We start from the raw sequence: 25886 nt of genomic DNA on the forward strand, positions 1-25886 counted from the left end.
ACCCCTAGCAGCGATCCCCCCATTTTGTAGCTGAACATCGGGTTCTTTTTTCCTACATGCATGACCTTGCATTTCTCTATGTTAAAGCTCATTTGCCACTTTTTTGCCCACTCTTCCAGTATCGTTAGGTCCCTTTGCAGGTCCTCGCAGTCTTCCGCGGTTCTAACCTTGCTGCAGAGTTTGGTGTCATCCACAAATTTTATAACCTCACATTTTGTTCCCGCCTCCAGGTTGTCAATAAATATATTGAACAGGAGCGGTCCCAGCACCGACCCCTGCGGAACTCCGCTCGTGACCCTTAGCCTGTCTGAGTAGTGGCCCTTTACTCCAACCCTCTGTTTCCTGCCTGCCAGCCAGTTTTTGATCCATCGGTGGACATCCCCTTGCAGCCCGTGGTTCCACAGCTTCTTAAGCAGCCGTTCGTAGGGTACCTTGTCGAAGGCTTTTTGGAAGTCGAGGTAAATAAGAACATAAGAACATAAGCATCGCCTCTGCCGAGTCAGACCATAGGTCCATCGTGCTCAGCAGTCCGCACTCGTGGCGGCCCCCCAGGTCCATGACCTGTAGTGTTCTTTCACTTAAGACATTTTATCCTTTATAGTACCCCTCTAGCTATACCCCTCAATCCCCTTTTCCTTTAGGAACATGTCAAACCCCTTTTTGAAATCCAAAATCATTCTCTGCTCTATCACCTCCCCCGGAAGCGCATTCCAGGTATCCACTACCCGCTGGCTGAAGAAGAACTTCCTAGCATTTGTTCTGAATCTGTCTTCCTTCAGTTTTCTTGCGTGCCCTCTTGTTTTTGTTTCCCCCGCCAGTCTGAAGAATCTGCCCCTCTCCACCTTCTCTATACCCTTCATGATCTTGTAAGTTTCTATCATGTCCCCTCTAAGTCTCCGTTTTTCCAGAGAAAAGAGCCCCAGTTTCTCCAGCCTCTCAGCATATGAGAGGCCTTCCATGCCCCTTATCATTTTTGTTGCTCTTCTCTGGACCCTCTCGAGTGTCGCTATATCCTTCTTAAGGTACGGCGACCAGTATTGAACACAGTATTCCAGATGCGGGCGTACTATCGCCCGATATAGTGGCAGGATAACTTCTTTGGTTCTGGTAGTGATTCCTTTTTTAATAATTCCCAACATTCTGTTCGCCTTCTTGGAGGCCGCTGCGCATTGTGCTCCCGACTTCATTGATTGGTCCACTAAGACCCCCAAGTCCCTTTCTAGGTTGCTCTTCCCCAATACCATCCCCCCCATCTTGTAGCTGAACATCGGGTTTCCTTTCCCTATGTGCAAGACTTTGCATTTCTCTACATTGAAACACATTTGCCATTTATTTGCCCATTCACTCAGTTTGTTCAAGTCCCTTTGTAGTTCTTCACATTCTTCAACAGTTCTAACTCTACTGGAGAGTTTTGTGTCGTCCGCAAATTTTATGACTTCGCACTTCATCCCTACTTCCAGGTCATTAATGAATATATATTTCTGAAATTGAGTGCTGTCGTTCTGGTTCTTATCACCTTTGTTGACCCACTTTCTAGTTTGCATTGGATCATGTTGTGATCGCTGTTTCCTAGTGGCGCTAGTACCGTCACCTCCTTTGCGGGTCCCCCTGAGCCCGTTGAGGATTAGGTCAAGAGTGGCATCTCCCCGTGTTGGTTCCGTGAACAGCTGTTCCATGAAACAGTCCCTCATAGCCTCCAGGAAATTGGTCTCCTTCATGCAGTTTGAGTGTCCAATACTCCAGTCAATACCGGAAATGTGGTGGTTATGGGGGACTTCAACTACCCTGGGATTGACTGGAGTATTGGACACTCAAACTGCATAAGGGAGACCAATTTCCTGGAGGCTATGAGGGACTGTTTCATGGAACAACTGGTCACGGAACCAACACAGGGAGATGCCACTCTTGACCTAATTCTCAATGGGCTAGGGGGACCCACAAAGGAGGTGGCGGTACTAGTGCCACTAGGAAACAGCGATCACAACATGATCCAATGCAAACTAGAAAGTGGGTCAACAAAGGTGATAAGAACCAGAATGACAGCACTCAATTTCAGAAAAGGGAATTACGATGCCATGAGGAAAATGGTGGGAAAGAAACTCAGCAGCAACTCAGGGAAGATGGAGACCATAGAAAAAGCCTGGTCCCTACTCAAAGACACGGTGCACAAGGCACAGAACCTGTACGTCCCCAGGTTCAGGAAAGGGTGCAAAAAAAATCGAACAAAAAACCCAGTGTGGATAACAAATGCGGTGAAAGCAATAAGTGACAAGAAAGCATCGTTTAGAAAATGGAAAAAGGACCAAACCTGGTTATGATTCTCAAAAAGTGGGTGAGAATCCCTGATACCCTATAACTTTGAGGAAGCAATAACGATTCAACCACACAAAGGGAATCAAATGAGAATCTTACTGCTTTCTTATAAAAAATGTGAATAAAGACTTCAGCCAGACAATAATCTCCAGCATATACACATCGAGCATGAACTCACAGTTTCAGAAGTGTCCATGAAGAGAACCAGAAGTGGCAAGAGATGAGAATTGGATTTATGTCGGTGTAGGGGAATTGTTAATAGGGTGGCTTCAAATGCTTTAGGAAGGAGTCTGGGAAGACAAAACAGGGAGGTAGAGAGAGAGAGAGAGAGAGAGAGAAATAGCTAAATTTACAATGAACTACAAAGCAGCCAAATGTACAAAGGAGCTACAAAGCAGCTACATTTACAATGAACTACAAAGTGAATGCTTCAGTGTTGCACACTGACCAAAAACTCACAGTTTTAGAAGTGTCCATGAAGAGGCAAGCAATTCATAAGACTCCTTGGAAATATTTAAGTCCCTAATCAGACCACTCAATTCATTCTGGTCAAAACGTTCACTATGTGAAGTTCTTTAGGAATCACTGTCACTGCCCCCACATTCTGTATCTTGTGTGATATTAGACATGCAAGACTCATCCTCTAAGAGCTGAAGTAGTTCACGGAAAGGTGAAATGAGTACAAGACCTGAGTGTGGAACAGATCTCCTGGCCGAAGGTAGATCAGGGTAAGACCACTTGTCATGATTATTTTGATTGATGCCTATGATATTAACAATACAAAAATAAGTAATTAAAGTGTTTTTTTTGGTTCCCTCTAAACCAGGGGTGGGCAAACATTTTGACTCGTGAGCCACAATGGGTTCTAAAATTTGATAGAGAGGCCGGACCAAGAGTTGGGGGTGAAAATAAAAGGGGAAAATAAAAGGGGAAAAAAGGTGGAGAAGAGGGAGCTCTTCTAAATCAGGGGGGTTTTCAAAGAAAATGAATGGAGAAAAAAAGGTGGAGGAGAGAAGGCTCTTCAAAGTCCCAGCCATAACCACCAAGCTTGCACAGTTTTCACTAGCTTAGAACACTAGCAATTTTTTTAAAAAACCCCACAGGGAAGGGGAAGGAGCCGCTGTGACGGCAAAGGATGCAGGGAGCTGGGCTAGCAGGCAGTTTTCCAGTACTCATGGGGACAAACAGACCTCCATCTCGGCTCTGACCTCCTTCTTCTCCATAGCCCACTACCACAGCACCTAGCAGGTGTAACCCAACCCAGAATTTGACCCAAAAACCTAGACCGCCATGCTGCCAGATTTCCTGCATGATTGGGGCCATCGTTGGGAATTGTATTTCAAAGTGGTGGGGCTCGTCCAATCAGAGTGCACCTCGCACCACACACCGTGCCCCCAGCGTTGCCCTCCTCCCTCCCGGCGGATCAGCCCAGTCACATACTGCTTCTGGCGCCTTTCCTCTCTGCGGCAGGTCCCCTTGTTCTCAGTGCGAGGGGCCGTCAGCATGACAACCTGCAGGAGCATGCCAGGCATGAGCCGCTCCGGCTCATGAACCTGTACCCGCTGTGTCGGCCTGACAAATTTGGCGTACTGGATAAAAAAGTTAAACGGGCCGGATATGGCCCACAGGCCATAGTTTGCCCATGTCTGCTCTAAACCATTGGTACTCCAAAATTTCAGGCAGTTTTCTTTCCATTTGTCTACTGGCGCAAATGCTCCGTACACGCTTGCATACAATATGAGGAGCAAGTGGCTTATCTTGATCTCCAAGCTTGACACCAAAATAACCTACATATGCTCTTTTTACAAACTTAGAAATAGGTTTCCTACTTGCTTTCAGTCTATACTCCCCACAAATATAGCAAAATATGTTGGGATGATTCAAGCAGCTCCATCTTGAAGTAGCCATAACCTCTATGGCAGATATGTCAAATTCTGGTCCGTGGGCCAAATCTGGCCTGCAGTGTAATAAAATTTGGCCCTCCAGGCAATTACAAATTTGCAATTAAGCTGGCCCGCCGGCAGACATTTTTTTTACCCATCAACGCCGCATCAGCTGTAGGTTCACGCGGCTTCCCGGTCTCAAATTAAAGCAGCCTGCAGAGGATCGCTGGTCAGCTGAAGCAATCCTAGCAGGCTGCTGTAGCCTCCCTCTACCGCGGTCCTGTGTCAGAGGAGGGTTGGGACTGTGGCAGAGGGAACATGTTGCGGAGGCCGATGGCAGCCTACAAGGATCGGTACAGCTGACTGGCGATCCTCTGCAGGTTGCTTTAACATGAGACCGGGAATCTGGGATAGAGGGAGGGAAGGAACAGAGGGCCAAATCTCAGGCCAAAAGGAAAGATGCCAGACCTTCGGGGGAGGGAAGGGAAACGGAAGGGAAGGGAAGAAGAAAGAAGGAGACCCTGGCAAGCGAGTTATCAGAAGACAACCAGAGCCTGGGACCAACATGATTTGAATAATGACCAGACAACAAAAGATAGAAAAAATAATTTTATTTTCTGTTTTGTGATTACAGTATGTCAGATTTGAAATGTGTATCCTGCCAGAGCTGGTGTTAGGTGTGAAGTAGAATCTAAAAGAGAGAGGAAAAGTCTTTTTTATTTATTTTGTTTACATCACAGAGCCAACGTGGGGTTGGAAAGGTTGTAACCCTATACTTATACTAAAATTAAGGGGTCCTTTTATTAAGTGGCACATTTAGCATGTGCTAAATCGGTTAGCATACCTTAATAAAAGGACCCCTAAGTATCTTAATAAAAAATTTGGCCTGCGACTTAGCCTAAGTTTTAGATTTCGGCCTCTTATGTGATTGAGTTTGACACCCCTACTCTATGTTATTCGATCTGCAAAAATGAAATGATATGAGTGGGAATATACACACACCTCCTACATGATCATAACTACAATACCCCCTCCGAATCTGCGGTTTCAATACCCGTGGATTTGGTTATTCTCAACTTTTTTTTTTTTAAGAAACGCTATCATGGATAACTTTCAGGGCCGGCTCTGACCCACCCCTGCCTCCCTCCTGCTTCCCGGTCCTTCCCCAGACATTACCTGGTGGCCTAGCGGCAACACATACTACTAACTCTAGAAAACACTACATTCCAAAATTGGTTTACCCAAGGACAAATCCAAAACATATGGGATAAAGCGGCTTTATAATAACCACACTTGGGACATGAACCTTCAGATACAAGTGTTGCACGATAAGCAGGTAATAATTTATATAACAATTTTAAAAATGTATGTATATTTGAACCTTGTAATTTGATCTGCATTTCCACATTCCATGCCTGTGCAATCGTATCATAGTCTAATGTGACAGGCAGGACCCTGTCTCATTCAGAGCCTCTGCTGCAAACCCTATTCTTGACAAACCAGTGCCTATTCCTAGGACCCGAAAGCAAACTGTACGGTCTGGCAGGCAGGTAGCTCACACCTCAGAGAGTCAGAGAATAGGACAGAGTGCAGCAAGTGCTCAGAATTCCTACAATCAATCACTGTGGCGCAGTGGTTGGATCTACAGCCTCAGCACCCTGGGGTTGTGGGTTCAAACCCCGTGCTGCTCCTTGTGACCCTGGGCAAGTCACTTAATCCTCCATAGCCCCACGTACATTAGCTAGATTGTGAGCCCACCGGGACAGAGAAGGAAAATGCTTGAGTACCTGATTGTAAAAACCGCTTAGATAACCTTGATAGGCGGTATATAAAATCCTAATAAACTTGAAACTTGAAACTATTATTCCATATTCAAAAGTACAGCAGTAAAAACTCCTTTTAAACCTGCAGCTTTACAAGCTGACATACACAGGGTTAAGGAAAGGGGTGGAGTCAGCAGGGCTGACATCTATCAAGCAGAGCTAGAGCCTGGGAAGAATAAAGCTTCCACAGCTGAGAGCTGGAGGGAGGAGAGGCAGGAACAAGAAGAGCTAGAATAATAATAATAACAGCTTATATACCGCAATTCACAGCCTGTGAAATGGAGAAGCAGGGCTGCTGAACTGAGGGACCTCCCAGGCACCTTGGAAAGTGCTGTTTCCTCTCTAATGCCTTTGCCTCATTCCAGGTTGCCGTCTGAAACTCCCAGACAGAGCAGGAATCATTTTTCCAGAGCCAGGTTAGCTTTTGAGGGGGAGATTCCTGGGGAGAACTGTAAGCAGGCTGGCTGGGAGAAACGGGAGTTTGTGCTGAGCGGGGGAAGGGAACCACATGGCAGAGAAGTAACTCCTATGAAGGTAAATGAACAAGAGTTTGAGAATAATATTGTAGATTACCCTATGGAATTTGAGTATGAACCAGAGGAAAGAATGTGTGTGGAAGGCATGGAAGAATAAACCTTATTTAGTTAAGAAGCCTTCCTAGTTGAAAGTAAAACAAGGATCCTGTAACTAGAAAAGATTGCAAACAAGGATTGTTTGAATGTGGGGACAGGTGTGTTTGAATGAGCTTTGGTGTAGTGGGGGAGAAAAGCCCAGCAGTGTTGCAATTGAGGCCAGATTTAAAACCAGGGCTATTGCAAGTACCAAAGTTTGTCCCTGTCCAGAGATATTGTTTACTTGGGAACACGGAAGGTGTACAGGGTCCATTTATCTGTATTTAGGTGGAGTTTGTTCCCACACTTACTGGCCCCAGCTAGAGAGAGAGTCAGGGCAGTAAGGTACGAGAGCTCTTTGGAGCCAGGCACAAGAGTGTGTGCTTTAATTAGACTGTGGAGAATAGTAGCAGTCTGTGAATTGAGTGCAGGCAGGAGTTGCTTGCAGGGCTGAGAGAAGCCAACGTGAACCCATTTACCAAGGCTGCGTGGACTGAGAGAAGACAGCAGCCCAGGGGCAAAAGCTGTGAAACCAATATGCTGTTTATTTTGAGTTGGAAAATAATAGAAATCCTGAACTGTGGGAGATCTGTAAAGTGTTCTGTATTTCTGAAGCATGGACTGAGTTGAAAGCCCGGATAGCGGATTTTGCAGCCAGTTGCCTGTTTAAAGAATTGTCATGGAAAATAAAAGTTTTTGTTTTTGAAAGTGCAAAAGGAAGAAAAGACTATTTATTTGTTGAAATCTACACACCTCATTGAAACTCTGTGGGGACTAGATCCAAGCATGTGTGGTCGGGGCTCAACCCCGCCACACTAAAGATGGAGAAAATTCTAAAAGAGTGTCTGAAGTATCTTAATGGTATTATTACTTGAGCTTCTAGCCAATATATTTCTGATAAAAGTTCATATATTTTCAGAAGCAATGTTGATGCTATCAGAGATTTCACATAATATCTAAGCTGCATATAAGAATAAACATGTAAATTATTCCAATTATAGATAGTACATAACTTAGAGAGGATTAGTAAAGTACCATCTTCATTAAGTATCTGATAAAGATAAAAAATGTTTTTCCTTGACATCTGAAATCTGATGTCATACCAGGGAGGAAAATCCTTAATATTTGGAACTCGAACTCTGCATTCACACAACTCAAAACACTTGAACATAAAATTAAACACTTAAACATCAATTTATTATGCCAGAAATTTGGCCGCAGCTTTATTAATTGAAATACTTAAATAACACTGCAATTCAACTTCAGTTTCATATCCCTCTCTTCCTAGGCGGCCTTCCATTTTCTTTTCCCAACAGCTAGTCAGTCCCGACCTAGCCGCTTCTCCCCAACATCCACTACATTAGATTACATTTTAAGTATCCCATCTGCAACACCTGCAGTGTCGCCCAGCCTCACCTGTCTGTGGCGGTGCCGCACACAGCATACAACATTATCATATCTTTTACTATTTCCCCACAATCCATGGCCACCTGGAAGTAACCCCACCCCATTTTCCGCCAAGCTGCGACAACCCAACCCCCCTTTTCCCAACACAGCACTGAACACAACTACTCAGTAAAAACGACCCCACACCAAAGCCAAACAGCCAAAACATACTCCCTCCCCCAACCTAAACCAAAGTAAAGCAGCCCACAGGAAGGGAGAGAATTAAACAAAACTACCCTCCAAAATTCCCAATTACCCCACGTTCCTCTTTCCCGCCTACTCTCCTCATACCCCAACCTCCCACAAACAATCTCCAACACTTCTCCCGCCCAAATCCACCAATCACATTCCTTCAATTCCCACCAATCACCACTCACCTACTCTTAATCTCTATCTCAATATTTCTTCTTACCACCAATCATCCCTTTTTTCTTCTTTCCCCATTCACTCCTATTACACTTTCCTATTAATCAAAATCCCCCCCTTCCTACCCTCCCCTTTTCTCAGTTCCTTCCTCATGCAGGGCTCGTCCAATATTATGCACCCTTTAAATTAAATCAAAGGGCTTTCTTTACCACAAATGGGCAACAGAGGAGTGGAACGAAAATCTAGACCTATCTGATTGCAAACTTGTCTCCAAGTAGATCTTAATGGAGCAAGAAAAAAATAACAAGGATTCCCCAAGACAGCAGGTGTATAAAGAAGATAACTAAAATGATATGGTTTCCAAAATTGTAATTCCACTGGAGTCCATGAGAAAAAAGTAGACAAAAAACAATATGCGAGGAAAGCCATTATGTCATTTGTATGTATTGATGGTATATTCTAGGGATTATCTCATGTGGATTCATTGTGGATATCTTACAAATCAGACTGGCATGATGTGTCTCAAAGACTGGGTTGAGAACCACAGGTGTAAACCTTTATACATGTACAAGATCTTTATCACAAATCCTTGGAACCAGTCATATTTTGTTTTTGGGAATTTTTCGGTTTTCAGAATGATAATTTTAAATCAGAAAAAGGCCATAAGACCATAAAATTGCCAGCAAACTTTCTTATTTCAAAATAAGGCAAATGTTGAACACTTCAAGCACTTTAAACACAAACTTGTTCACCAAAGAGCCTTCAGTCTGTCATATGTCTGCGCTGACATATCCCTACCTCAAATTTTAATGTAAACCAGATATAAAATATACTGTATAATAAAATATAGGAGTGCGCATCCCAACAATTTTCCAACACTGACACAGATGATAAACGAGCACCATGTTTATGGAATGTGTGTGCACGATTGAGAAAAGACTTGCACTATTCACAGAGAGCCCCTTTTACAAAGCTGCTATCATGACTTTGTAAAAGGGGCCGACAGATTGAGCAGTACTGGGGGAAGAGTCACAAATATTAAACACTTCAAGCACTTCAAATGCAAACTTATTCCAACCTGCACCCCCTTTTATGAAGCCACATTAGCCAGCCATGGTGGTAAAAGTTCCAATATTCATAGGAATTCTATGAGCATCGTAGGTTTTACTGCTGTGTCCGGCAATAAAAAATGCTAAAGTGGTTTCATAAAAGGAGGGATAGTTTTCAGTCACATAGAGGGCTCCTTCTACTAAGGTGCGTTAGGCCATCAGCGTGCGGATTAGCTGCAGAGAGGTGCGTTAGGTGGTCTGTTTACTAAATTGTATATTAGCACGCAATAATCCACGTGTTAATGTGTAACGCGCATATGGGCAGAGATAGGGGTGTTATGGAGGTGTGGTATAGGCGTGTCCAAGAATGTAGTTAGCATGACGCGTAGCATGGCTCTAACGTGTGTTTAGCGCATCTGTGTTTAACACCACAAAAATAGGTGTAGTTAACAGTTTATTTATGATGCGCGCTGTTTATCGTCACTAGCGCGCATTACTGCATGTATTGACATCACCTCATACACAACATACAGCCAATAAAAAGGGCAGGAACTGACAGGGGTAGCCATGCAATTGGTCACTAAAAATTGGAAGGATTTTGGATTAAATTTCACTTTTTGATGGAATTCATTATGCTTGTTTTATAAATACGAGAAAATGAATTCTGAACAAATGGGTAATAACAAGTTGTTTAAACTGACGTGGGGTCCATTGACCAATTTTATTAATTTTAATTAAATGGTTTATTCCCCTATTACTGGTTTGATTTGCACATTCATGGAAGGGGGTGGGAGGGAGAGGGATATTATTTTAGGATTTGTTTATTAATTACATGTATGTACTGTTGTATGGTTTTATTGAATAAATTGGAATTAGGGTGGGTGGGAGGGGGAGAAAATGGTTTCTCATGTATTTATTGATGGATGTAAGTGCTGTTTTTCAAATTACTTGTATGTATTCCTTTATGTACTATGTTTAGACTGAAAAACTAATAAAGATATATATAAAAAAAGGCAGGAAGTTGACGCATCCAGGAAGTGTTTGCAGTCATGGCTGTCTTCAGCTGGGCTGCACCACTGGCTCTCCTCATGATAGAGGAAGATAATGCATAGCAGCAGGGTGAAGACCACCCACCACAAATTTTGCATGAAGAGGCATTCCCCCAGCAGAGACCAGTAGCCCAGCTTGAGCAGCAGCAGAGGTGTGGGCGGCCTCATAGGCGGGAAGAACGGCCATGTCTCCCTCGCCTCTTTCACATCCAGAGGCTGTTGCGAGGCAAGAGGGAAGACCATGTGGTCAGGTTATACCGCCTCAGTTCTACTGCCATCTCAGAACTTTATGATGAGCTCAGGGCCGATCTGGAGCCCCTCATTACTAGATCGTGAGCCATCCCTGGCATCTGCAAGCTGCTCTCTGTCCTGCACTTGCTGGGGTCCGACAGCTTTCAGCCCTCCGTGGCTGCCTGGGAGGAATATCTCCATCCTCATTTTTAAGGTGTCTCCACCAGGTACTCGGTGCCATGATGGTCAGTGAGGAATTATATCTGTATGCCCAAAGGTCATGGGGGCCATCGATTGTACACATGTGGCATTAGTCCTGCCCAGTGCCATGGAAGCCTATTACTGGAACCGGAAGCACTTCCATTCCTTTAATGTGCAGGTGGTGTGCAACTCCGATAAGCAGATCATGAATGTGGTAGCCAGATTTCCAGGATCGACCCACAATTCATGCATCCTTTGACACTCGGCCATATTCCACCAGTTTGAAGAGGGCTGGCACGGCAATGGCTGGCTCTTAGGTAAGTGTAATAGGGAAATCTTTCGTGTCTATACTCTGTAGACTTGATTTAGGAAGCAGCACCCAGGATGCTGTGCGCCTGCTGTGTGTAGGGTTACCATATGGATGGATTGAGACATCTGAGTTTTACTTACATTGCTTTCAATAGAAGTAAAGGCCAGATGTTGCTATCTGTCCTCTTTACTTCTATTGCTTTCAGTAGAGGTAAAACCCAGATGTCTCCCTTTTTCTAGCTGTGTGGAAATTGCCAGCAGGTGCTGTCTCCACAATAATGGCTGTTTGATAAGACAGCCGCCTTGAACATAGGGCCAACATTGAAACTGCTTACATTTAAGGTGGCAATATCACGCTTACGAAGGCACATACTTATGGGCTCCTTTGATTAGGCCAGCATAACAATGGTTGTTTACCTAGTATGGGGGTCTGGCTATCGATGTCAACTTTGCCATATTTGTGCTGTGTCTGAATATACCAACTGCTATTGCATATTTACACATAAGTTACCCTGTTCCAGCCTGGGGATTTAGCTCACAGTCAAGGCCTTATGCAGACCTTTCAAGGCTCCTTTCCTACAGAGTCCCTGCTCAGAAGATAAATGTTGGGGGATTCCCTATTCGGCTGTTCACCTTTACGTCTGTTGGTTTGCAGAGCACTCCCACAGACCATGTGTCAGGAGCTTGCCACTGTCGGAGAGCAGGGAAGGACATGCTATAGGCCCAAACCGTTCCTCAGCAGGGTGGGGCAAGTGCTTTGGGAGATGAAAGGCTCCCCTCACCTTAGTGCCTTTAACAGGACCATGCTTTTTATAATTGTGTGCTCAACATGCCATCTCTGTGCACTACAGTTTATCATTCCAGCACACTTGTGAACATGCCAACAGGGGTGTGTGCCAGAGTCCTGGCAATGTTTGTCACTCAGGCCTGTGCAAATGCAGTATGCAGTATGTACACTGCCTCATCTCACTTGCTGACCTTTACATACAACAGTGGAGGTGCCTCTGTGTGTGCTCTCTATGGGTTTGGGATTCTGTCATCTGCACACTTACCTACACATAGAGGGGAAGGGCTGTCATATACAGCCATGTCAGAATGTCACACACTCTGCACTTATGATGTGCCAACAAATGCAGGATGTGAACATGGTGATGTCAGCTCCTACATTCCTCATGTATGTTGGCTACTTCAAAGACAACATTTGGGAAACACCTATGGTACTGGGGGGGTATGATGGGATGATTAAAAAAGGTACTGGGGGGGTTACGGGGGGATGATTAAAAAAGGTACTGAGCGGGGTGTAAAATTGTTAGTCGACAGGGACGGATCCCTCCTGTCCCGGCCTACCACTAGACCACCAGAGGGGGGCACAGGGTATAGAGCTTGGCAGAGAGGGGTGACAGGGTGCAGAGCTTGGCAAGGAGTGTGGGGCTGGGTGCAGAGCCTGGCAGGGAGAATTTGGTTCAGAATGTTTTTTTCTTGTTTTCCTCCTCTAAATCTAGGGTACGTCTTATGGTCAGGTGCGTCTTATGGAGCAAAAAATACGGTAGATTGTATGCCCTTCTGAATGTTAAATGTACAGCACTGTATATACCTTTCAGTGCTACTGAAATTATAAATAGTAGGTAGCTCTCTCAAATCTTTGCTGGACATAGGTCTAATGGGCAAGAGCCTTTCGCATATTTCCTGACAGGTTGTAATAATAATTCCTTTGTTACAGTGCAAAAAGAACTCCTCATACAGTCAGCCAGAGATTATTGATCTTGAATATGTATATAGGATGCACAAATGGATAGTAGTCACCAATGAATCCTGGTGCTGCAGTTCATGAGTTTCAGACTTATGCTAATTCAACCCTTTAGTATGTCTGTGTTTAACTGAGCAAAGCAAATATAGCCTAATGTAGTCATTACTGGCAAACTGCTGTTTCTGCTTGATTGCTACAACATGCTCACTAGCATGATGAAAGCTGAGTATTATGACCTGGCTACTTCAAGCCCCTGTTGCTACTGTGAAGTTTCAGATTCTACGAATATTAAATATTAAACATTGCAATACCAACTAGGATTCTACCTCTGTAAGCCAACACTTCAGAAAACCAGAACACTGTATCAGTGATTTTATGGTGAGAACACTAAAAGAAAAATGTAAGACAATCCAGGAATGTATGATCTTTGAAATCAAAATGATAAAATATTTTGACACCCACCAGCCAGGACTTAATAAAGATCTTAGTTTTCTGTCATAATACAAACCATAAAATTATACTGCTTTGTCACCTTCTTATCATCCATCCATATCTCTCTGTATCTCAAAAAAGCAAACCAGATGTTAAGAATTATTAGAAAAAGGATGGTAAATAAGACTAATAATAATGCCTCTGTATCACTCCATGGTGTGATTTCACTTTGAGTATTGCATTCAATTCTGGTTGCTGTATCTCAAAGATATAGTGCAATTAGAAAGGGTTCAAAGAGCGACCAAGATGAAAAAGAGGATGAAACTCCTTTCATAGGGAAAACTAAAGCTCTTCAGCTTGGAAAAGAGACGGCTGAGTGGTATAGAATGGGTACAAGTGAATCGATATTTTACTCCATCAAAAATTAGCGGACATTCATTGAAGTTCTAGGGGCATACTTTTAAAACCAACAGGAGGAAATATTTTTCACTCAAAGAATAGTTAAGCTCTGGATCGTCTTGCCAGAGGATGTCACAACAGCCATTTATATAGAAGGGTATAGAAAAGGTCTGGACAAGTTCCTGGAGGAAAAGTCCATAGTCTGCTATTGAGACAGACATGGGTGACGCTAATGCTTGCCCTGAAATTGGTAGCTTGGATTGTTGCTACTATTTGGGGTTTTGTCAGATACTTGTGTCTTGGATTGGCCACTGTGGGTACAGAATGTTGGACTAGATGGACAGAAGGGCATAAGAATAGCCTTACTGGGTCAGACCAATGGTCCATCAAGCCCAGTAGCCCATTCTCATGGTGGCCAATCCAAGTCACTAGTACCTGGCCAAAACCCATGGAGTAGCAACATTCCATACGACCTATCTAGGGCAAGCAGTGGCCTCCCCCATGTCTCTCTCAATAACAGACTATGGACTTTTCCTTCTGAAAACTGTCCAAACCTTTCTTAAAACCAGCTACGCCAGTGTTTTTCAACCTTTTTACACACGTGGACTGTCAGAAATAAAATAATTATTTTGTGGACCAGCAAACTTCTAAGACTAAAATTTAAAAAACACATTTCCGCCCCGTCTCCACAAGCTCGGTCCCCGCAAATCATCTGATCCCATCCACACAAGCCTCAGTTATGATTTTATATTGAACGTATTTTATTAAAGTATAAAAAGAAACGATATTCTGAACAATTGTCATTTTATAAATATAAATATACAGAGCAAGGACCAACAAAACCCCTGTCTCCCCTCCCCTTCACATAAATCCCCTCTACTTTCAAGAAAACTGAACAAGCCAAATTATTACAGAATGCTACACAGAAATATCATGCTAACAGAATACTGCAGTCACACATGACAGGAATAGTGTTAGGGGAGTGTCCCCTGGTCAGAGGGAGCCCTAAGCCAGCTGGAAGCTAAAGAAGCACTGTCTGGGCTTTGCAGTCCCCAGTTATTTTTCTAGCAGGATATATATTTCAAATCTGATATATTCTAATGACAAAATAGAAATACCTTTTGTGGTCTCTGCTTTCATCTTCTTTCACTCTTTTCTTTCCAGCATCTGCCCGTTCCATCCACTGTCTGCCCTCTCCCCCTTCCATATGTATCTGACTTCTTTCTATGCTCCTCTCCCCTTTCCATCCAGCCTGTGCCTCCTCACTCCTTTTTACATCATTCATTCCAGCTTCACTGCTTTCTTCATTTTTATCTCTCCTAAACCAGATCTAGCATCTTTATCCCTCTCTCATTTCTCTGCTGACCCCACTTTCCAGCATCAATCTCTCTCTACTTTCTCATTCCTCTGTCTCTCCCCTTTCCCTCATCTGATCTCTCCATTCCACCCTGACCCCCTTCCCCTCCTGTAATCTCCCTGCCAACTATTTCCTTCCTTTTTTCCTTCTCCCTTCCCTCCTCCCCTATCCAACATTAAATCTCTTCCCAACCCTTTCTCTCCTCCCCTCCCAGCAGCATCTCTCCTTCTACCTCCCTCCAGGTCTAGTAGCAGCTCTCCCTTTATCCAGCAGTTTCCCAGCCTCCAACAGTGGCTTCCTCCCCTTCCAGCAGCTCTCAGTACTTGCCTGCAGCAGCGATTTACTTAGGCAGCCTTGGGTCCGTTGCCGCCTCTGAGGAAAGAGGAAGTTGCTGGTGAATCACTGCCTTGGCAAGTACGAGAGCTGCTGGGAGGGGAGACAGCCACTATCGAAGGCTTCCCAGGATCTTGCTCCTGCGCACGCTGACCATCTCCCTCCACTTGCACCTATACCTGCAGCTCTCTCCCTTCTACCTGCACTTTTCCCATGGCCCTCTTCAGCAACTTGGCAGGGGCAGCGATCAAGACAGGCTGCCGACGTTGGGACCTTCCCTCTCTGAGTCCCGCCTATTTTGTTTCAACTTCCTGTTTCTAAACAGGTGAGACTCACAGAGGGAAGGCCCCATGTCGGCAGCCTGTCTTGATTGCCCGAGGCTGGGCGGAACAGCAACTTTCCAACACTACCGCAGTTGGCAGGAAATTTAACCACCGACTTGATCTCGCCGGCCCTGTGTGGACTGGCAGAAATTTTCTGCGGACCGGCGGTTAAAGAACAGTGAGCTATGTTATCCGTTCTTACCACAACCTCTGGCAACACGTTCCAGAGCTTAACTATTCTCTGACTGAAAAAATATTTCCTCCTATTTGTTTTAAAAGTATTTCCCTGTAATTTCATCGAGTGTCCCCTAGTCTGTGTAATTTTTGACGGAGTGAAAAATTGATCCACTTATACCCATTCTACTCCACTCAGGATTTTGTAGACTTCAATCATATCTCCCCTCAACTGTCTCTTTTCCAAGCTGAAGAGCCCTAACCATTTTAGTCTTTCCTCATACGAGAGGATTTCTTATCCCTTTATCATCTTGGTCACTCTTCTATGAACCTTTTCTAGCACCACTATATCTTTCTTGAGATAAGGAGTCCAGAATTGAACACAATACTCCAGATGAGCTCGCACCATGAAGCGATACAGGGGCAATATAACATTCCTAGTCTTGTTAACCATCCCTTTTTTAATAATTTCTAGCTTAATGTTTGATTTTTTGGCCGCCACCACACATTGGGCAGAAGGTTTCATTGTATTGCCCACAAAGACGCCCAGATCCTTTTCTCAGGTGCTAACCCCCAAGGTGGACCCTAGTATCTGGTAACTGTAATTTAGGTTATTCTTCCCAATGTGCATCACTTTGCATTTGTCCACATTAAATTTCATCTGCCACTTGGATGCCCAGTCTTCCAATTTCCTATGGTCTGCCTGTAACTTTTCACAGTCGTCATGCGTTTTAACAACTTTGAACAGTTTAGTGTCTTAAACATAGAAATGACGGCAGAAAAGGGCCACGGCCCATCCAGTCTGCCCACACCAAGACCCACCCCCTATCTACCTCCATGAAGAGATCCGACATGCCAATCCCATATTTTCTTAAAATCTGGCACGCTGCTGGCCTCAATTACCTGTTGTGGAAGACAGTGATCAACCACCCTTTCAGTGAAGAAGTATTTTCTGGTATCGCCATGAAGTTTCTCACCCTTGATTTTCCGCGGATGCCCTCTTGTCGCCGTGGGTCCTTTAAGAAAAAAGAGATCTTCTTCCACCTCGATACGGCCCGTGACATATTTGAACGTCTCGATCATGTCTCCCCTCTCTCTGCGTTATTCGAGTGAGTATAGCTGCAACTTATCCAGTCGTTCCTCATACGGGAGATCCTTGAGTCCTGAAACTATTCTGGTGGCCATTCGCTGAACCGACTCAACTCTCCACACATCCTTTGATAATGCGACCTCCAGAATTGCACACAGTATTCCAGATGGGGTCTCACCATGGATCTGTACAATGGCATAACCTGGGGCTTACGGCTGATGAAACTTCTAAGGATACAACCCATGATTTGCCTAGCCCTGGAGAAAGCTTTCTCCACTTGATTGGCAGTCTTCATATCTTCGCTAATGATCACGCCCAAGTCGCGTTCTGCTACAGTCCTTGCTAGGATCTCGCCATTTAGGGTGTAAGTCCTGCATGGATTTTTGCAACCAAGGTGCATGACCTTGCATTTTTTTGGCATTGAAACTTAGTTGCCAAGTCTTTGACCAATGCTCAAGCAGGAGTAGGTCCTGCGTCATACTGTCAGGCATTTTGTTGGGCATTGTGCTAACGACCGATGAGTTTTTGCCTACTATGTTGCATAGATTGGCATCATCAGCGAATAATGTAATTTTACCTCGAAGCCCCTCAGTCAAGTCACTTACGAAGATGTTAAATAGGATCGGGCCCAAGACCGAGCCCTGCGGCACTCCGCTGATCACCTCCATCGTGTCGGAGAGGGTACCGTTAACCACTACCCTCTGTCGTCTACCCCTAAGCCAGTCCCTAACCCATGCAATTAATGTTATACCCAGTCCCATCGAACTCATCTTGCTCAATAACCTGCGGTGTGGGATGCTATCAAACGCTTTGCTGAAGTCCTAGTACATGATGTCCAAGGATTCCCCTGTATCCAACTTCCTTGTTACCCAGTCAAAGAAGCTGATCAGATTTGATTGACAGGACCTTCCCTTCGTAAAATCATGTTGATGGGGATCCCGTAGTTTCTCCTCGTTCAGGATTGTATCCAATTGGCGTTTGATTAGCGTTTCCATAAGTTTACTTATTATCGATGTGAGGCTCACAGGTCTGTAATTCTCAGCCTCTGTCCTACTTCCCTTTTTGTGGAGTGGAATGACGTTAGCCGTCTTCCAATCCAACAGAACTCTTCCTGTACTTAGGGAAAGATTGAAGATCACCCTGGGGTGTAGTTTGTCCAGTCCCATGGCTTTGTTCACCTTGAATCTAGATAGCTCATCATAGACACTACTGGGCGTAAACTCAAAATTTTGAAATGGGTCTTCCGAGCTTTCCCTTGTCGGCAGCTGAGGGCCGGATCCCGGCGCCTCGCAAGTGAAGACCGAGCAGAAGTATTCATTTAACAGTTTGGCTTTTTTGGAATCCAGGTCCACAAAGTTCCCGTCGGGTTTCCTAAGGCGTACTATCCCATCTGTGTTTCTTTTTCTTTCACTAATGTACCTGAAGAAGGATTTATCGCCCTTCTTGACGTTCTTCGCAAGGTCTTTCTCCATTCGGAGTTTGGATTCCCTAACTGCCATTTTGACTGCTTTAGACTTGGCCAGATAGTCTTCCTTGGATTCTGTCTTCCCTGATTGTTTGTGGAGGATGAACGCCCTTTTCTTCTTTTTTATGAGGTCTAAGATCTCCGTAGAGAACCATTGTGGTCTATTGTTTCTTCGTCGTTTACTTACTGATTTGACGTAGCGGTTGGTTGCCTCTCATATGGTTGATTTGAGAGTTGACTACATCACCTCTACATTATTTGTTTCAGCTTGGTTTTGCAGCGCCCTCTGGATGAAATCTCCCATGCTTTTGAAGTTTGTACCCTTAAAGTTAAGGACCTTGGTTGATGTGTATGACTTTGTGAAACCTTTCCTGAGGTTGAACCGTATCTTGTTGTCACTGGAGGCTAGCGCATCGCCTACCGAGACCTCAGTGACACTTTCTCCATTGCTAAGTATTAAGTCTAGTATCGCCCGATTCCTAGTGGGCTCAAATATCAATTGTCTGAGTCTAGCACCCTTTATAGAGGTTAATAGCTTCCTGCTGCCGCTGGTCGTAGCGGAAAGTTTGGTCCAATCCACATCAGGCATATTGAAGTCTCCTAACAATACTGTATCTCCATGCAAAGTGATATTCTCAATGTCCTCGACTAAATCTTTATCCATGTCCTCCTGTTGTCTTGGAGGTCTGTATACTATGCCAAGATACAGGCATTTGTCCTTCCCTCTAGCCAAATTCACCCAGAGGGATTCCCCGGTGTACTTGACATCTGCGATCATGGTAACTTTGATGTCATCTTTAGTGTATAATGCTACCCCTCCTCCAATTTTGCCCTCCCTTTCCTGTTGTATCCCGGTATAGCCATATCCTACCCATGGGAGTCCGTGAACCAAGTCTCGGATATCGCTACCACATCTAGGTCGGCATTCCTCATTTCTGTCTCTAATTCCAGAATCTTATTACCCAAACTGTGGGCGTTAACATACATACCCCTCCATATCTTATGTTTGCTATGTGTCTGTGTAGATATTCCTGCCTGAGCTAGTTGGACTCCTATAATACTGTTTGCAATGTGTGTACTTACTTCTGACTCGGAAATGCAAATTTAATCACCTCACTCATCGTTCCAATTTCTAGATCATTTATAAATAAGTTAAATAGCACCAGTCCCAGTACAGACCCCTGTGGCACTCCACTGTGTACTCCACTGTGACCATTTAACCCCACCCTCTGTTTTCTATCCGATAACCAATTCATAATCCACAACTGAACTTTACCACCTATCCCATGACTTTTTAATTTTCTTAGGAGCCTCTCATGAGGATTTTATCAAAAGCTTACTGAAAATCTAGATACACTATATCAACCGGCTCACCTTATCCATATGTTTATTCACACCTTGAAAGAAGTCAAGCAAATTGGTGAGGCAAGATCTCCCTCAGCTGAACCCATGCTGACTCCTTCTCATTAAATCATGTTTGTCTACATGTTCCACAATTTTATTTTTTTAATTGTTTCCACCATTTTGCCTGGCACTGAAGTGAGGCTTACCGGTCTGTAATTTCCTGGATCTTCCCTGGAGCCCTTTTTAAAAATCAGCATAACATTGGCCACCCTTCAACCTTCAGGTACTACAGACAATTTGAGCGACAGGTTACAGATCACTAATACCAGGCCAGCAATTTCATGTTTGAGTTCTTTTAGTACCCTGCGATGTATACCATCTGGTCCAGGTGATTTATTACTTTTTAACTTGTCGATTTGGCTTAGTACATCTTCCAGATTCACCAAGATTTCTTTCAGTTCTTCCATATCATCACTCTTGAAAACCATTTCCGGTTCAGGTAGATCTCTTAAACCTTCTTCCTTAAAGACTGAAGCAAAGAATTCATTCAGTCTTTCCGCTATGGCCTTATCCTCCCATTAGTTTGATCCATTATGGCTATTCTTATGTTATGTTCATAACCAACCAGCCCTCCCTGTTTCTCACCTTATTCACCCCTTCCTTCTTCCTGTGAGACTGCCATTGGAATACTTTTATGTTTCACTTATATAATTACTAGTCTTTAAGCTCGTTACATTAATGGGTGCTAGAATAGATGTGTCTGTCTTTCTTTCTTTTTTTTTTCTCTCTCTCTCCTTGGCCACTTTCTGTCTTTCTTTCTTTCTTTCTTTCTGTCTCTCTCTCTCCTTGGCAGCTGCCTGTCTTTCTTTCTTTCTATCTTTCTGCCTTTCTCTTTCCTCGGCTGTCCACCAGCACCCCTTGCCTGCTACCCCTGTCCAGCAGTAGCCCTTCTCCCTTCCTTTAACCTCCCCGGTGTCCAGCAGCACCCCTTCCCTGCTTCCCCTGTCCAAAAGTAGCCCTTCTACCTTCCTTTAACTTCCCCCGTATCTAGTAGCACCCCTTCCCTGCTCCCCCTGTCCAGCAGCAGCCCTTCTCCCTTCGTTTTACCTTCCCCCTGTCCAGCAGCACCTCTTCCCTGCTCCCCCTGTCCAGCAATACCTGTCCAGCAGCACCTCTTCACTTCTCCCCCTGTCCAGCAGCAGCCCTTCTCCCTTCATTTTATCTCCCCCCTATCCAGCAGCACCTTTTCCCAGCTCCCTAATACCTGCTCCCAAACCGCCATTCCTACTCTTCCTCCATCCCGGTTTCCTGGTCTCTTCTGGCCCAACGGCATGAACCGCTGCTGCCGCTGCTGTCTGTCAGTGTCCCTGCCCACTGCCTGTCTGTTTATCATGCCCCTTCTCCTACCTACCTTTTTTTTTTTTTTGCAACCGGCGCACAGTAACCGCCACAGGATAAAGAAAACCTCTACACACACATGCGCCAAATGTGCGGAACATGCACGCGCCGCACACTTTAACATTTCTCTGCTGGCCACGAAGTTACGGATCACGGAGGCAGGGATCACGCAGGTAGGAGTGCGCATGCGTGCTTAGGGTTTTATTATTAGTGATACTGATTTGTCAACATTTGATTATTTCTGATCAGAAGAAAGGGTTACCTTCGAAAGCTAATCAAAAAATGCATTGTGTCCAATAAAAGGTGTCACCTTATAATTCCTTTAAGTTTTGTTTTATTTCTATATATTACCTTTAAAAGTGGACTAATACAGCTACCACACCATTTTACTCAAGATTCTTTAAATAAAGACTTCTTAGTGCCTGCAGTAATAAAGAAAGCAGAAACATCAGTGGAAAGCATAATAGACAACAACATGCAGCTCACTTCTTGACAAAGGCACTTGCACTTAGAGTATATCTGGCACCAGCAGCCCTGGTTTCAGGGCAGGAGTACAGCTAGCAGCTGTACTAGTCAGGGACAGCATCTTGTACTTCTTAACTTCCAGTTGAAATCCCAGCTAAAGTGGTTTGTGTGAAGTGAGATGGTGGTCTCAGTCTTGTTCTAGGTGTCGAAGCAGAAGTGTGAGCCCATTAGGGACAGAATCTCTGTATATAATATGTGTATCGTGTACTGCTTTGATTGTATCACAGAAAGGCAGTATTATCCAGTGCCTTACTCTTACCTGACCTTGACAACTCCTATCGGATTACTATGAATCTGTGTGAATTCTGCTGCATGCCTCCATACTGACCTGTGCTAACTAAACACATGGAAGAGAGAGACCAGCTCTAAGGAAGTAATTCTATAATTAGGAGTCCCCTGTTAGGTGCTGAATTGTTGCATTGGACCTGTTCTATAACGGCCTCTGGGCACTCTGATTCTGTTACAGAATACTGGTGTAAACCAAAATTTGATTGCCTAAATTTAGGTCCGCCCATTTACACCAGATAAATAACAGGCACACCCCATGTATAAGTTACAGTATTCTGAAAATTACATGTAAGTAGGAGGCATGTCCATGTCCTCACCCATGCTCCACCCACATGTATGCTCCCATATAGTTAAATGCTAATGCACTTTAGTAGTACCTTATAGAATAGCATATATTAGGCTTACACATGTACATGCTGATTGCCTATGAACTTATACACACAGTTATAGAATTGCCCTTCATGTGACCTCAAAACCACTGAAAATTTCAGAGATGCGAAGTACTGAAGGAATAAATAAAAAAATAAGGATTAATTTGCAAGGTGCACCAATGGTTCGCACTGAACATTTTTTTTTTAATTATTATTTTCTTTTTGCAATCGTTTGGTGTGTTCCCAACACCCAACCACCCCCTTCCTCCTACTGTATCCTCTCCCCCACCCCCCTAAAAAAAAATTAAGAGGTTCTGCTGCTGAAAAGAAATATTTGCAATTATTTGCAAGAGAGAGAACAGCTGGAATGTAAACCATCAGGAACAATAGCTCAGTAATCATGTATTTTGATCTTACACACTGCTATCTAAATTTCTGGCATCTGTGCTCCTATGAGGTTTGAGAGGTAAAACTATATGCCAAATGCACGGTCAGCCTAGCAGGGACCTGCATTCTCCATCCCTTCCCAACCTCAGTACTTAGCTCAGAGTACAGAATGATTGATATATGCATTTCTGTCCCAGTACTGGAGACTTGATGACACTGGCAGAATGCACTGATTCCACAGCAACCAACATGGCTCCTCCCCTACTTCAGGCTCCTGCCAGGCTGAAGCTATGGGAGAGGTTAGCAGCGATTGCTTAGAGTGCAGTGGGAGGGCTCACTACCTATATGCAGGTCAATAAAAGCCTTTCAGTTCTCAACAGGACTCTGGAAAGCAGCTTATGAACTCTGGAAACCAGAGACTGCCCTGAAAATTATCATTTTACTTACAGGTAAGGAGAAAACTCATTTCCAGCATAACAGCTCACTTTCTGAAAATCCTTGATTTTCCCATAAAATGAATGCATTCATTTTCAGTTATCAGGATTAAAAGACTAAAACCTGCAAGAAACAATGCAAAATAGAATTGGTTTAAAACAAGAATATTGCTGTATGTCTTATGATGTTGTACATTAAACATCCCTTCTACTTCTGATGAAATATTTTCCATCTGGTGGTGGGAATAACTTTGGACTTCTTGTGTAAATCTGATACTCTGACCTTGTCTGTACTTCAGATTCTCTCTAAAATGGGAATTAGACAGGCTGGCTAGGATGACCAGCAGGAGCAGTACCTGATTAGGAGAATGTTTCTCTTGCCACTTGCTCATCTGCTTTGCAGACACTTAACTCCACCTTGTGATCTGTTTAGTCTGCCTGGCTCTGTACTTCTCTTACTGCACCCTTTTCTGCTCACTTTGAGTAACCCACCTTGTGCAAACGCTATTATTGCTCTTCTGCCTCACTCGCTCTTCTCTCTCCTCTCCATCTTCTTTTTTTCAGCTTTGTTCTTTCTCTCTCGCTCATCTCTGCTTTATTTATGTTTGTAGAAGTATTTGGGTGTCTACATATCTGATCATGCAGGCAGGATGACCTATAACACGCATACATATACACAAAGAACACTCACTCCTATTTTCTTCTGTTATACTTTGTGATAGCCCTTCCAATGTATAAGGTTTATAATATAGGAGAAGGGATAGCCCTGGCAACGTAGAGCACAAGCAGCCACTCTACAGCTACATTACTGAGACTTGATTTTCTATAATTGTATTGTTTTTCAAGATACGAGGGACTGCTGAAAGTTCTTAGCTCAACCAAGAAGAGAATGGTTTGAAGCCATAAAACTTACAAGCTATTTCACATTTTTCTTGACACTTTTCATTTCAATGATATCAAATGAAACGAAAAGTGTCAAGAAAAGCTTAGAATAACTTGTAAGTTTCATCGCTCCACATCATTCTCTTCTTGGTTGGGCTGAGAACTTTTCCGCAGACCCTCATATTTATTGTCTTGATCAGCTTTTAGATTTACATTGTTATATGTAAATATGGAGGGAAAGGGGATGGGGTTTGATATACTGCCTTTCTGTGGTTACAATCAAAACAGCTTACATATTATATGCAAATACTTATTTTGTACCTGGGGCAATGGGGGTTAATAACTTGAAGAAAGAAACAGGGGAAAACAAAACCACAAACACAAATGTACCAGAACCAGAATGGAATTGTCCAGATCAGAATGATGTGCACTAAAAAAGTGTCCTCCAATTCATCTGATAATATGAAGATCTTTATTCGTTCAATGACACAATAATACATTCAATGACTCAATGACTTTCAATGACTCGACATGCACATGTTTTGGCCAACAGGCCTGTCCTAGGAGTCTTAAAAAGTCACGAATGGTGATATTCACAGCATGCTGCCGTTCAAATTGATTTAACCAGCCAAAAAAGAAGTGTCATCTTAGCATGGTTTCTACTTCATTGCAAATGGAGGTTTGCAATGAAGTAGAAGCCATGCTAAGATGACATTTCTGGTTGTGACTTTATTCTTCACAGGACTCTGCCTATGTCTGGCCTTGGAGGGAAGACATATAGAAGCCCTGCCTTTGGCCATGGTCGCACGAGGGCATCTAAGCCATTGCTTCCTGGCTGATATCTTTGACTGAAGTACCGCGTCATTTTTTTTGTTGTTGTTAGTTGCCAACCTCATCAAATCTAACAATGGACGCCCCAATGACTCACAATACTGAAGAGAATGCCCATTCTCTGGGATCCAGCTGAGAAAATCTGCTTCTACATTGTCCACTCCTGCTACATGTGCCACCGAGAGAGTCAGTAGGTGTATCTCTGTTCACAGAAACATTTGAGCTTCCATGTGTACAGCAGCACTCTTAGTGCCCCCCTGCCGATTGCCATAAGCTACCACTGTTGCATTATCTTAGAAAACTCACACAGCTTTGTTCCACAGTATACTTCTGAATGCCTGCAGCACCAGATGGATGGCTCTTAGATCCAAGTATTTGATTAACCACTTCTGGGAGGGAGACAAGTGTCCCTGAATCAGACGTTCTTCAAAATGCGCTCCCCAACTATAGAGACTGGCATCTATAGCCAGGATCACTCATGAGGAGATGTGGAGTGGAACTCCTTGGACCAGGGACTGAGTCTCCAGCCACCAGTTAAGACTTAGCCACACCTCCACTGTCCAAGATACATGCATCTATAACGCATCCCTATGTGGGCACCAGCAGGAAAGAAGAGCATCCTGGAGAGGACATAGGTGTGTCCTTGCCCAGGGAACCACATCTATAATTGCTATCATAGACCCCAGCATCTGCAGGTAATGCCAAGCTGTGGGTGCCAGCCTGTCCCAAAACTCCCTGATTTGTCATGTGAGTTTCTGGCAGAAAAATTTTGTTCTCCTTTGTGTTGAACAGAATCCCCAGATACTCCAGGAATTGTGTTGGGTC

This window comes from Geotrypetes seraphini, chromosome 10, assembly GCF_902459505.1.
Source record: "Geotrypetes seraphini chromosome 10, aGeoSer1.1, whole genome shotgun sequence".
Taxonomy (NCBI): domain Eukaryota; kingdom Metazoa; phylum Chordata; class Amphibia; order Gymnophiona; family Dermophiidae; genus Geotrypetes; species Geotrypetes seraphini.